The sequence below is a fragment of the Giraffa tippelskirchi genome, chromosome 2, assembly GCF_054371585.1.
Source record: "Giraffa tippelskirchi isolate mGirTip1 chromosome 2, T2T-mGirTip1v1.2.pri, whole genome shotgun sequence".
NCBI classification, from domain to species: domain Eukaryota; kingdom Metazoa; phylum Chordata; class Mammalia; order Artiodactyla; family Giraffidae; genus Giraffa; species Giraffa tippelskirchi.
In genome coordinates, this window is record NC_137276.1 from 132,820,432 (window position 1) to 132,832,243 (window position 11,812).

General features: G+C 37.6%; 1 pseudogene; it reads right to left on the minus strand.

Moving 5' to 3' along the window:
• Window positions 1-4,856: 4,856 nt before the first annotated feature.
• Window positions 4,857-5,515, minus strand: LOC145539592 (etoposide-induced protein 2.4 pseudogene; annotated as a pseudogene).
• Between the last annotated feature and the right edge of the window lie 6,297 nt (window positions 5,516-11,812).

The window sequence follows — 11,812 nt, forward strand, 5'->3', positions numbered from 1 at the left end:
AAATAAAATAATGATTCAGAAATGTAGAGTCACTTTATAAACATATAACAGAATGTACTCTTGTTTCTCTTCAGATTGCATAAATCCTTTACCTTTAGCTAAACAAACAAAAAAACCAAATAATTGGTGTAAGTTCTTATCCTATAGTCAGAATTCAGCCACTTCATGACTACAATACCGTTTGAAACTGGGCTTAATTTGAAGAGATTATAGCAGATAGTAAGATTTATAAATAGATATCATGGAGTAAGATTCAAATTATATATACATATAGTATATATATATATATACACACACACACACACACATATATAAATGCATATATAAAGAAAGCAGCTTCCCTGTTGGCTTAAATGGTAAAGAATTCACCTACAGTGCGGGAGACCTGGGTTTGATTCCTGGGTTGGGAAGATCCCCTGGAGGATGGCATGGCTACCCACTCCAGTATTCTTGCCTGGAGAATTCCCATGGACAGCGGAGCCTGGCGGGGTACAGTCCATGGGGTTTGCAGAGTTGAACCCAACTAAGCACAGCAGAAATGATGCTGAGACATATAAGATTTCTAGTCTATATATATATTTCTAGTCTATATAGTAATAGTAGGGATATTATTCAATCAATAATGACGAACTTATTTCATTATCTAAAATGGAAGACAAGAAAGGGAATTAAAAGCCAGCATGGAGGGTATAAGCTAAGTATAACGAAGGGTTTCTTCACAGTTAAGAACGTTTAAGCGTAAGAATGGGCTACCCAAGGGACAATATCTATTACAGGGAAAGAGATTTCAACATGAATGGAAGTTTAATCGTGTTCATGTCTGAAGGTCAGAAAATAGACTTGACAGTGTCTCAGTGTTCCAATATAGCCCTGTGACTCTTAAAAATAAAATTTTGAGTAAATATTATTATATTCTTTATAGTAAAAAGATTGCATACTTTCAGAAAGGATTAGCAGCCATATTTTAACATCATCTTCACACATTCACATTTATGGTACTCCCCTGAAGAGATATTTAAATCCTTTTACAAGAGAGTTTCCCATAGAGGCTATAAATGCAAACGTGGTTCCGTATTGCCTTTATCTGGATTTGATGCTGAGCTCAGTGAGCATTAGAGTTATTAAATGAATACATTTAAGAAGCACTGAGAAATGAACTTTAAGTGGCTTATATTGCTCATAAAGCCTGTAGCCTTTAGAATAAAAATACCATGCATTCCTAGGAAATACTATTTGCTATTCCTTAAACTCTAAAACATAAAGTGTTAGGAAGCATGTTTTTTATTGATGGGGGAAATACAAATGTAAAATGAAGGAAGAAAGGGAGAACTCTGTGGCAATGGATTGGAATTGTAGATATCAACATGCAATTATGAGTATATATATGTCAAAATTATTTATTTATAAATATTTACACATATATATGTTTATATGTGCATATATAATTACCCACTAAAATGGCCTAAAAATGATGAGACACTAGTATCAATAAGAAAACAGAAGTCCTTGTGTATATTAACTCTTGTACTGGGGCAGGGAAAATACAAGATGAACCTGAAACATTTTGTTTCATCAGAAATTCAAGAAGTGCTCAGAAACTGACAGGATACAAGAACTGTTATGGTAACCAGATCAAAGGAATAAAAAGAATCTCAAAGAAAGGAAAACCATACGGAGAAGGGAAATAAAATTTTATATGCCCTTTTTCAAGCGGGGCCTTTTCCGTTCCACAACACACAGACAATGGATATGGACCAAGAACTGATGCAGGGACTCTTAATAACTAAAAAGAAGAGAAATCAGCAGAGCTTTGGCAGTCTCATGGATCTGGAGAGACAACAATTAGAAGCTTGCCAGTTTCCAGTGAACAGGATCAGGGGAGAACTAAACCTGACTTGCCAAATACTGAAACTGTATCCTGAAGTAGTGGTAGTTTAGTCACTAAATTGTGTCCAACTCCTGTGACCCCATGGACTGTAGCCTACCAAGCTCCTCTGTTCATGGGATTTCCCAGGCAAGAATACTGGAGTGGGTTGCCATTTCCTTCTCCAGGGGATCTTCCCAAGCCAGGAATCAAACCTGGGTCTCCTGCATTGCAGGTGGTCCCCTGCATTGCTGGTGGATTCTTTACTGACTGAGCCACCAGGGAAGAACAAAGCAAAAGTTCTTTGAAAAGCAGACTGCAACTCCTGGGAGTCTCATGGATTTAGGAGGACAAGAATTGGTTTTAGGATCTGCCTGGAGAGGGAGCTCTTTCAGAACAGCCCAGCATCTACCTGTTCACTTTGGACTAAGATGATCAATTTTTGCCATAGAAAAGAGAATTAACCTGGAGAATAGGGAAGTCATAAACAGTTAACTGTGAAGTTAATTATGGGTACATTATTACCTCTTCCATGAATACGTGTGTGTTTCCTGTCTAAACTCATTTTCAACTGGCTACTTATCACATTTTCTTGGATTTCTAAAAAGTAATTCTAGCTCAATGTGTCCAATACCAAATTCATAATCCCTACCTTCACATTCCTGATTTATCTTTTGCTAATATTGATTTTATAGACAATGCTACCACCACACATCCAAATATACTAGACAAAAATCTAGATTTACTCTCTTTTACAGATCAATCATCAAACTGACAATGTTGTCTTCTAAATCTTTCTTGTCTTCTACACTAATGGCATCCATTCCGGTCAAGGTTACCACTTGGTTCTACACATGGACTGTAGGAACTATGGTCATAGGCCACTCCTTTATTTTTCCTGTATCTGTCCTATCCCTCCTGCCATGCACGCATGCTAAGTCACTTCAGTCATGTCCAACTCTTTGCAACCCTATTGACTATAACCCGCCAGGATCCTCTGTCCATCGGATTCTCCAGGCAAGAATACTGAAGTGGGTTGCCATGCCCTCCTCTAGAGGATCTTCTCATCCCAGGGACTGAACCTGTGTCTGTTGAATCTCCTGCATTGGCAGGCAGATACTTTACCACTGCATTACCTGGGAGGCCCCCAATATGATACAGAAAAAAAAAATTACAATTTGTGTAAATTCCAAACACAGTTACAAAATTATTTACATAAAAATGCATAATGAAATTTAATTATGCTATCACAGTAGTCTTTACAGTTCCTTCTATGAACTTCTGGGTGTCCTTAAGACCATTTTAGGAGGTCAACAAAATTAAAAATATTTTCTGTAATAATATTAAAGAGTTTTGCTGAGATGAAATCTGCACTGATGTTACAAAAACAATTGTGCATAAAAATTATGGCACTTTGACATGAATTAAAGCAGTGGCACTAAGCTGTACTCATGTTCATTGTATTTTTGCCATTCTGAACTTACAGTAAAGACATACAGGTTTCACTTAACAACGTTCTTGATGAAGCAGTGCAAATTATTGCTTTGATTCAATTTTGACCCCAGAGTACATAGTTTTCAATATTCTGTGTGAGGAAATGGAACTTAGTCATAAAGGACTTCTGCTGCCTGAGTATGATGATTGTTGTTAGGAAAAGCACCTGTGTGAAGGGAGGAGGTAGTAATCGTTTCAGTTGCAAGGTGAATTAGTTGTTTCTTTCCACCCTACAGGTTTATGAATTTAATAAGTTTTTGCCATTCAGTCCCTATTTGCAGCACCCAATAATCCTTTGAAATACCAGACAAATCTGGCAGTGACCAACAGTATTTCTGACCTCCAGAATTTAACAGTTGAGGTTGTCTAGCATTTTGTTTTGCAGTGGCACCTGCACTAGTATCTCTCCAAAGCTGGCAGACTTTAAATGTACCAGTGAAAAAGAGCTTTTTCCCCTTCAAGGGGAAGAAAAAAATCACTCCTTGAAACCTGGCAGATCTGGCTGTAAGGACCTTCCTTCCATCCCATCTCTCCAGGGTTGTTTTTTGCAGTAGAGCAAGAGAGAACAAAATCTAATCCGAGTTACAAGAAATGAGACAGTGATGGCTATAAAATAAGTAACCAAGAAGAACTGAGATTCTCCAACACCCAGTATATGTGGTTCACAGAAAAACAGCAAAAATAACACGTCCACAACAGCTAGGATTACAAAAATCTGTTCATCCAAGGGTGGTGGAAGGCAGGGTAAATGGCACAGGGGGGGAAAAATTTTATTCCCATCAGTTCAGGTAGGGGGGCTGAAGAGATGCTGAAAAAGAGCTGCAGAAAAACCTGTGATCCTTTCAGATTCACCAATGTTAGAAATCAGCGTACCAGTGTCAGGAAGATTCTGCCTTAGGTGCACCAGACAAAAGTCCCAATTTCCTCAGAAAGAAGGGAATATGCAGAGGACCCTTGCATGGTGGGTCCTGCTTTTCTAGTAGGGAATGTGGACAAGGAAAAGAGCTGCCACAGGGTCCTCCTAGTCCCATCCATCCCTTCTTGATGGCCAACACAGTGAAGTGCCACAGCCTTGCTTGGTAGGAGACTGATGCTGTGAAGGGAGCTTCTCTGCAGAGGTTGAGCTACTAAGGGCAGACTGTAGTAAACCATTTTGTGGAAGGTTCTGTTGCCTAAGGAAACCACCATGGAAAAGAGGTTACAGCTGGAAAGGCATGTTTTGCCAGGGGTATTTACTTCATTGGGCTTCAGTAGCGGCTCAGATGGTAAAGAATCCGCCAGCAATGCAGGAGACCTGGGTTCAATCCCTGGGTTGGGAAGATTCTCCAAAGAAGGGAATGGCTACCCTCTTCAGTAGAATTCCATGGACAGAGAAGCCTAGTGGGGTGTAGTCCATGTGGTGGCAAAGAGTCAGACATGACTGAGTGACTAACACTTTCACTTTTTGCTTCATTGGTGCTGATAAAAAAATGAAGGGAAGAGAGCAGAGAAAAGGCAGCTAGTGATAATGTAGGAGGTGGGGTGCCTGCTGGGAAGTCCACCATAGTGAGTAGAAAAGAGACATACATTGGAGATTAACCAGTTGACCAACAAGGTGGATGAGAAAGAGACCCACAGATATTTCCGAGGTACAGAAAAGAGCCTGAAATTGACATGTTGAAAACCATGTCAGTAGGGAATGAGTGAGGCTACCTCCCTGATACTGTAAGTGCCAGATCAGCTATATTTTAAAATCATATCACATTCACAACTTTGCTAAGCACAAAGAGGAGGAGCACTGAAAATTGATGGGAAGAAATATTCCGGCCAGAATCAAACATCTCTATGGAGAGATGGATCACCAATAATTTGGGCCATTACTGACTGAAGCACAGGAATACACACGATAAAACTGGGAAGAGAATGAAGCAGAAGAGTCTGCCACTTCATGTACAGCATTGGGAAATTCAACTAGCAATGGGTGGCTCAATCTTGCTTCCTCTTTTATACCCTGGGCTCTACTTGTCCTTTCAAACACTCTACTAGGCTTCTTAGATGCTGTTCCTTTCTCTTTCTCTGAATTTGAGCATCTAGCTATGACATGGTACAACTTCCAGAAACAGGGTTCTTGATTCTCCTGGAAAGGTACTGCGGAAAGGTTTTGACACTGTCAGCCATCTCTTCACCACTCAAACTACCAATTACACAGAGGAGAGAGAAGCATCCCCAAATCTGTCACCATGAAGGATGGGCAGCTTTGCTGCTATGGCTCCAGCTCCCTGCCCACCACCAGCCAGATGGGCTCCTTGGAGCAGCTTGCCCTGGCCTATGTCTCCCACAACAGGTGTTCTCAAGGTGGGGGCCACAACACCCAGAACACCCAGGTCCTATAGAGCTGGGGGTAGTGTGTCTCTTGGAAAGTCCAGGTGTTCTTAATGAAATCATTTTCACTAGAGTGAATTTCTGGCAGGTAAACAACGGTTATTCAGACTTGAGTATTTTTACAGATTGTCTTAAAATGTAAAGAAATGGATTTACTTCTTCAAGGAAAGCAAATACTTTTGTTGTGAATGGTAACACTCAAGTTTTCAACCAAATATTAGAATTTTGGAAAAGGTATCTCTGAAACCTTTACAGCTTTCCAGTAAAGTTTTTGCTGATAAGCCTGACAGTAACGTTGAAAAGTGAAAGTTGCTCAGTCATGTCTGACTCTTTGTGACCCTGTGGACTATACAGTCCATGGAATTCTCCAGGCCAGAATACTAGAGTGGGTAGTCGTTCCCTTCTCCAGGGGATCTTCCCAACCCAGGAATTGAACCCAGGTCTCCTGCATTGTAGGCAGATGCTTTACCAGCCAAGCCATCAGGGAAGCTGATACTAATATTACTTGATTTCATTTAAAAATGTATGTCAGCATTTGGCATATCTACATAACTAGGTGAACCAATATTTCCTTAGTGACCATAATGTAACATTGCAAATGGATAGGGATGCAGTCAAAGGGCAAGATAAGTCAATGGATTGTAATATAAGGAAGTGTAAAAAGTTAATTGATATAGTTGCATATTCCATATGCATCTAGTTTTAGAGAAACTGTTACCTACCTGTTCCTGTCAGCTTCCAACAAGGGTCTTTCTGGCCCATTGTCCTTTGAGCCAATGAAGCGTTTCCATTTCAGCTCAAAAGCAATGGAAAAGTTTAGTTGTTGATCAAGGAAAGAAGAGATGTGAGTTAGCTAGCTCTACAGCAAGGGTCCCAAGCCTCCAGGATCTAATGCCTGAGGACCTGAGGTGGAGCTGATGTAATATTAATAAAAATAAAGTGCAAAATAAGTGTAATGCCCTTGAATTATCCCCAAACTATCTCTTGTTCCCTGGCCGTGGAAATATAGTCTTCCACAAAACCAGTGCCTGGGGCTAAAAAGGTTGGGGATGGACTGCAGCTGTACAACCCACTCCCAAAAGGTCATGGGCAGCGCTGCTCTATGGGGTTCTTTAAAATGTAGAGAGCAGAGCGCTGTGGATTGGGCACAGCTGTGCTGCTCCAGCTCGTGATTTCAGCGCAGGCACAGCCTCGCAACAAGCGGCGCCCACCATCTTGAATTTCAGTTTTTCCAGGGCGTTTCTGTGAGCTGATGAGGCGTTTCTGTGAGCTGATGAAGCCTTTCTTTCCGGATCTTTGGTTTGAAGCTGAGGACAAATCCTCTGTGCATGACACCCCATGAGCAAGTAAAACTGGACTAAGCACAAAGGAGAAGGAAAAAAAGGTTAGACTTTATATTATTACCCAAATTCGACTTTTATTTCCCGGGAGTTTTTAATAGGCTTTGCCACATGACAAAACTACTACCTGTCAAATTCTGTATGGTTTCAAACATGTATATCCACTTATTCTGTGTGTGGCTGGCTTTTCCTCATGTACTTCAACCGAAGTAATGTATCACAATTGGCTGAATGTAAAAATAGGAGAATCCAGTTATCTTGTAGTAGGTAAGTCTATAAGACATTTGCAAAATTGTAAAACGATGTTTCTATTCTCTAGTTTGGTTTTAGAATATTTAATGTTTATTTAAATGTTTTTGTGATAACATGAGTTTATTTTTTATTTTATATAAAATAATATTTTTAAATTCCTCATTTTCATTTTTAACGGGGAAATATAAATAGATATAGCACCTAAAAAAGAAAAATCTCTCTGGGGTGGTAATTATTTTTAAGGTTATTATTAAAAACCCTGGAGAAGGAAATGGCAACCCACTCCATTATTCTTGCCTGGAAAAATCCCATGAAGAGAGGAGCCTGGCAGGCTACGATCCATAGAGTTGCAGAGTCAGACATGACTGAAGCGACTAAGAAACATTATTAAAAAAGCCCTGAGAACTGAGAGCTTGAGTACTGCTGTGTATCAAAAGAAGATAATATGATATATAATGATATTATTTTTTAATTTATTTTTAATTGGAGGATAATTGCTTTAAAATATTGTGTTGGTTTCCACTGTACAACAATGTAAATCAGCCATAACTATATATATATATATATATATATATATCCCCTGCCAGATGAGCCTCGCTCCCAACCCCTATCCCACCCCTCTAGGTCATCACAGAGCTGAGCCACCCATGTTGTATATTAATAGCAGCTTCCCACTGCTTTTTTACACATGAGAGTGTATTTATGTATATGCTACTCTCTGTCCCACCCTCTCCTTCCCTGCTGTGTTCACAAGTCCTTTCTCTATATCTCTGTCTCTATTCCTGCCCTGCTGCATTTGCTATACTACAAGTTGAAGAGTCCATTCATGGGACAAAACTTTAATAGAGTAGGATCATGATCCTCTTTCAGTCCCTCTCCGACTGAGAAATTCTGATTTAGGAAAAAATTATAAAAATCTAAGCTGGAAATAAAGCACTTGCTATTGAAAATGTAATTACTAGTATTTCATGTCCTGGAGGTTTTTATCCCTTGCATTTACTGAACCTTAATTACTACCTGCATTTCTCAAACTTAAGTGTGACCATCCACCAGAGACACCATGGCCTCACCCTGGACTTCTGTCAGTGGGTTCATGATTATCAATCTGCTTTCACTTTGGCTCACCTAGTTTCCAGTAACCATAGTGAACTTTTTGTAAGACAATTTTTGTTTCACCGCTTCCATAGTTAAAGCTCTAGAAAAAGAAAAAGAAGAAGTTTTGTTTTTATGTTTTTTTGTTTGTTTCGAAGGTAACAAATTCATCCCCCTTCAACATGGCAACTTAGCTATATATTATCTAGTCCTCCCAAGCCAATCAACCTTCTCTTCCTCTCCCCATCCTTGCTTACTTTGTTCCAGCCACTTCTTTTTTTTCTTATAAATGCCAAGATAATTCCTCACTCAGACTTGTTCCTAAAACTGTAGTCTAGCAAATATTCACAGGGCTCTGTTATCATCGCAGCACATGTGTGCACCACTATAATTGTACTTAGTACATCAGTACCTGTTACCATATGTATACTGTATATTGTATTTGTATTTATATGTATGTGTGCATGTGTGTATACATACATGTGCATAAACACATATACATAAACCTAGGCATATATATAAATATACATTGGAGATCCTTCTCTTCTTTAGCTCTTCCAGCTCACGAACTGATACTTCTGCCCATATGGAAGGAAGAGAGAAACAACATCCCTTTCATTCAGATTCTACTGATATCAGGCATACAAAATGATACTTTTGTTTGCATTAATAATTAGCTACAAAGTAAAGTAACACAGGGCTTCCCGGTGGTGCTAGTGGTAAAGAACCTGCCTGCCAATACAGGAGACTTAAGAGATATGGGTTCCATCCTGGGTTCAGAAGATCCCCTGGAGAAGAGCATGGCAACCCACTCCATGTATTCTTGCCTGGAGAATCCCATAGACAGAGGAGCCTGGTGGGCTGTGGTCCATAGGGTTGGAAAGAATTGGACACAACTAAAGTGACTTAGCATGCATGCAAAGTATCAAAAACATATTCCAAAAGGTGAATATAAACTATTGCCTTGTAACATCATTTACTTCAAGTTCTTTATTTTGTAGTTAAAGAAACAAATAGAAATTAATGTAACTTAATTGCAAGTCACATAATGGGACAAAACTAAATGTCAACAATTGCCCATTTAAATGACTCTAAAAATAATAGAATATTAAATATAAAAAAAATAGTTGCCCCAAAGTGCCATTTCTCTTTCATGAAGTCTGCTACTTTCTATCCAATATTTTGAAAGTAAAATGAAAGTAAAAAGAATATTGTGATTTTGAAATGAAGAAGTATTAAGAATAAATTTAATGGTGATTTCAAACCTTTACCACTTCAATTGTTAAAGAGAAAATGAAGAGTGATTAAAGTCACACACTTGGTTTGAATAATAATGAAAAAAAAAGACAATATGAAACTGTTCTAATCATCAAGAAATTTTGTCAAGGAAGCAAAACATTTAATGGACAAAATCTCAATCTATTCAAATCAAACTATACTTTGTAGTTCAAAGAATACCCCTAATCTTCTCTATTTTATATATCCTAAGCAAATCTTGGGTTTATTAATCATGATCCAGCAATCTTTTCTTCACCTATGAAGTTCCTTAAATGTCTATTACTCTTTAGGCTACTCTTAAATACATAAAAATCTAATTTGCAATTTATAATGATAATAATGAGAAAGAAAAACTATAATTATAAACACAAAATTATCCACTTAGAGCATTGCCTTGATTCAATTACATTTTATAGATCCATTTACTTGTTTAAAATTTGCAAGAGAGTAATATCTGTACTTTTTCTGTTTATGAAGAACATAAAATTGCAGTAGTCATGATTATATTAAAAAAGCCAGCTGCTTCCTTAAAAATACATTACTATGTTTTAATGATTACTATAGGCATAATGTTATTTTACATTTAGTTTGATAATATGGGTCATGTAAGACAAAAAGTATCTTAATGTCAAATGAAAACTGAAATAAATGTTTACTATAATAAATGTATTATTGAACTTAAAATGAAATTAAATTCAATTTTATTTTTAGAAAACAAAATGACTACCATTTTAATTAAAAAATGATGAGCTGGTTATTATTCTTGCCTAGTAAGTCTATAGTTACGCTGCTTGGGGTTATCACTATAATAACCTTAATTATTGTCTTTGGAGTCTGAACAAATTGTGCTTTTAGTTCAGCTGATGATCAAATGGAAACATTTTCATAGTGCTAAGTTGCAAATTCAGTGACAAAAAGAGCTGCAAATAAGACATTTTGTAGCAATTTCATATTTTGAGATTGCTAATCATCACCCATGTAATCTTTCTGCTTCTATAGTTTCAAAGGTTTATTAGAGATCTACAGGACAGGCAGATATAAAATATCTGGGTCACAGCAGCTTACAACTGCTATTGATTCTCTGTGCAACTTCGTTAGGATGAAAAAGGAGTATATAAATGCGGTGCTCTGTAGGGGAAAGTTTCAGCATTCGAAAACCAGCTTTATGCTGGGATTACGTGTAGTTTTCATTGATTTAAAGTAAATGAAAATCATCGTGTAAAATATGTGAAAGGGAGTTTTAATTGAGTTTTCTGTATAGTAAAATTTAAAAGGCAAAATGTCAGCTTGTCCTTTTTCCTAAACTCACTATTATTGTTCTACTTTATTATTTTTTTAATGAACTCCCCAGGATTGTCAAAATTCTTTCCATATTTATTTCCAAAGTGCATACACACAACTTTCTTTAAAAAATTTGTTTTTAATTAAAGTATAGTTGATTAACAATGTTAACTTCTGCAGGACAGCAAAGTGATTCATATATATGCGTGTGTGTGTGTGTGTGTGTGTGTATATATATATATGTCTTATTTTTTAAAATATTCTTTTCCATTGTGGTTTATTATAGGATACTGAATGTATTTCTCTGTGCTAAGTCTAGGACCTTGCTGTTTATTCATATATAATAGCTTACATCTGCTAACCCCAACCTCCCACTTCATCCCTCCCCAAACACCCTCTCCCTTAGCAATCACAAGTCTGTTCTCTTTGTCTGCGAGTCTGTTTCTGATTCATAGATACATTCATTTGTGTCGTAGTTTAGGTTTCACATGTAAGTGATATTATATGGTATTTGTCTTTCTCTTTCTGACTTTGGTTGGCACTGAAATGTTACTGAGCTGATTCTGTAATATTGGTATATTCTCTGTGAACATTTGATACACTGTATTTCAAGCAGTTTGCCCTTATATAGAACACATTAATTTAAAGGAACTATAGGGAATTACTTGGCAGCCTAGGGGTTAAGACTCTGTGGTTTCATTGCAAGGGCCCAGATTCAATCCCTGATCAGGGAACCAAGTTTCTACAAGTTGCACAGTGTGGTCAAAAGTAAAGAAAAAAAAGAAAGAAACTATAGTTGTTTGGGTTGGTAGGTATAGGAGAATAGAGATATAGGGCTCAGTAAACTCAG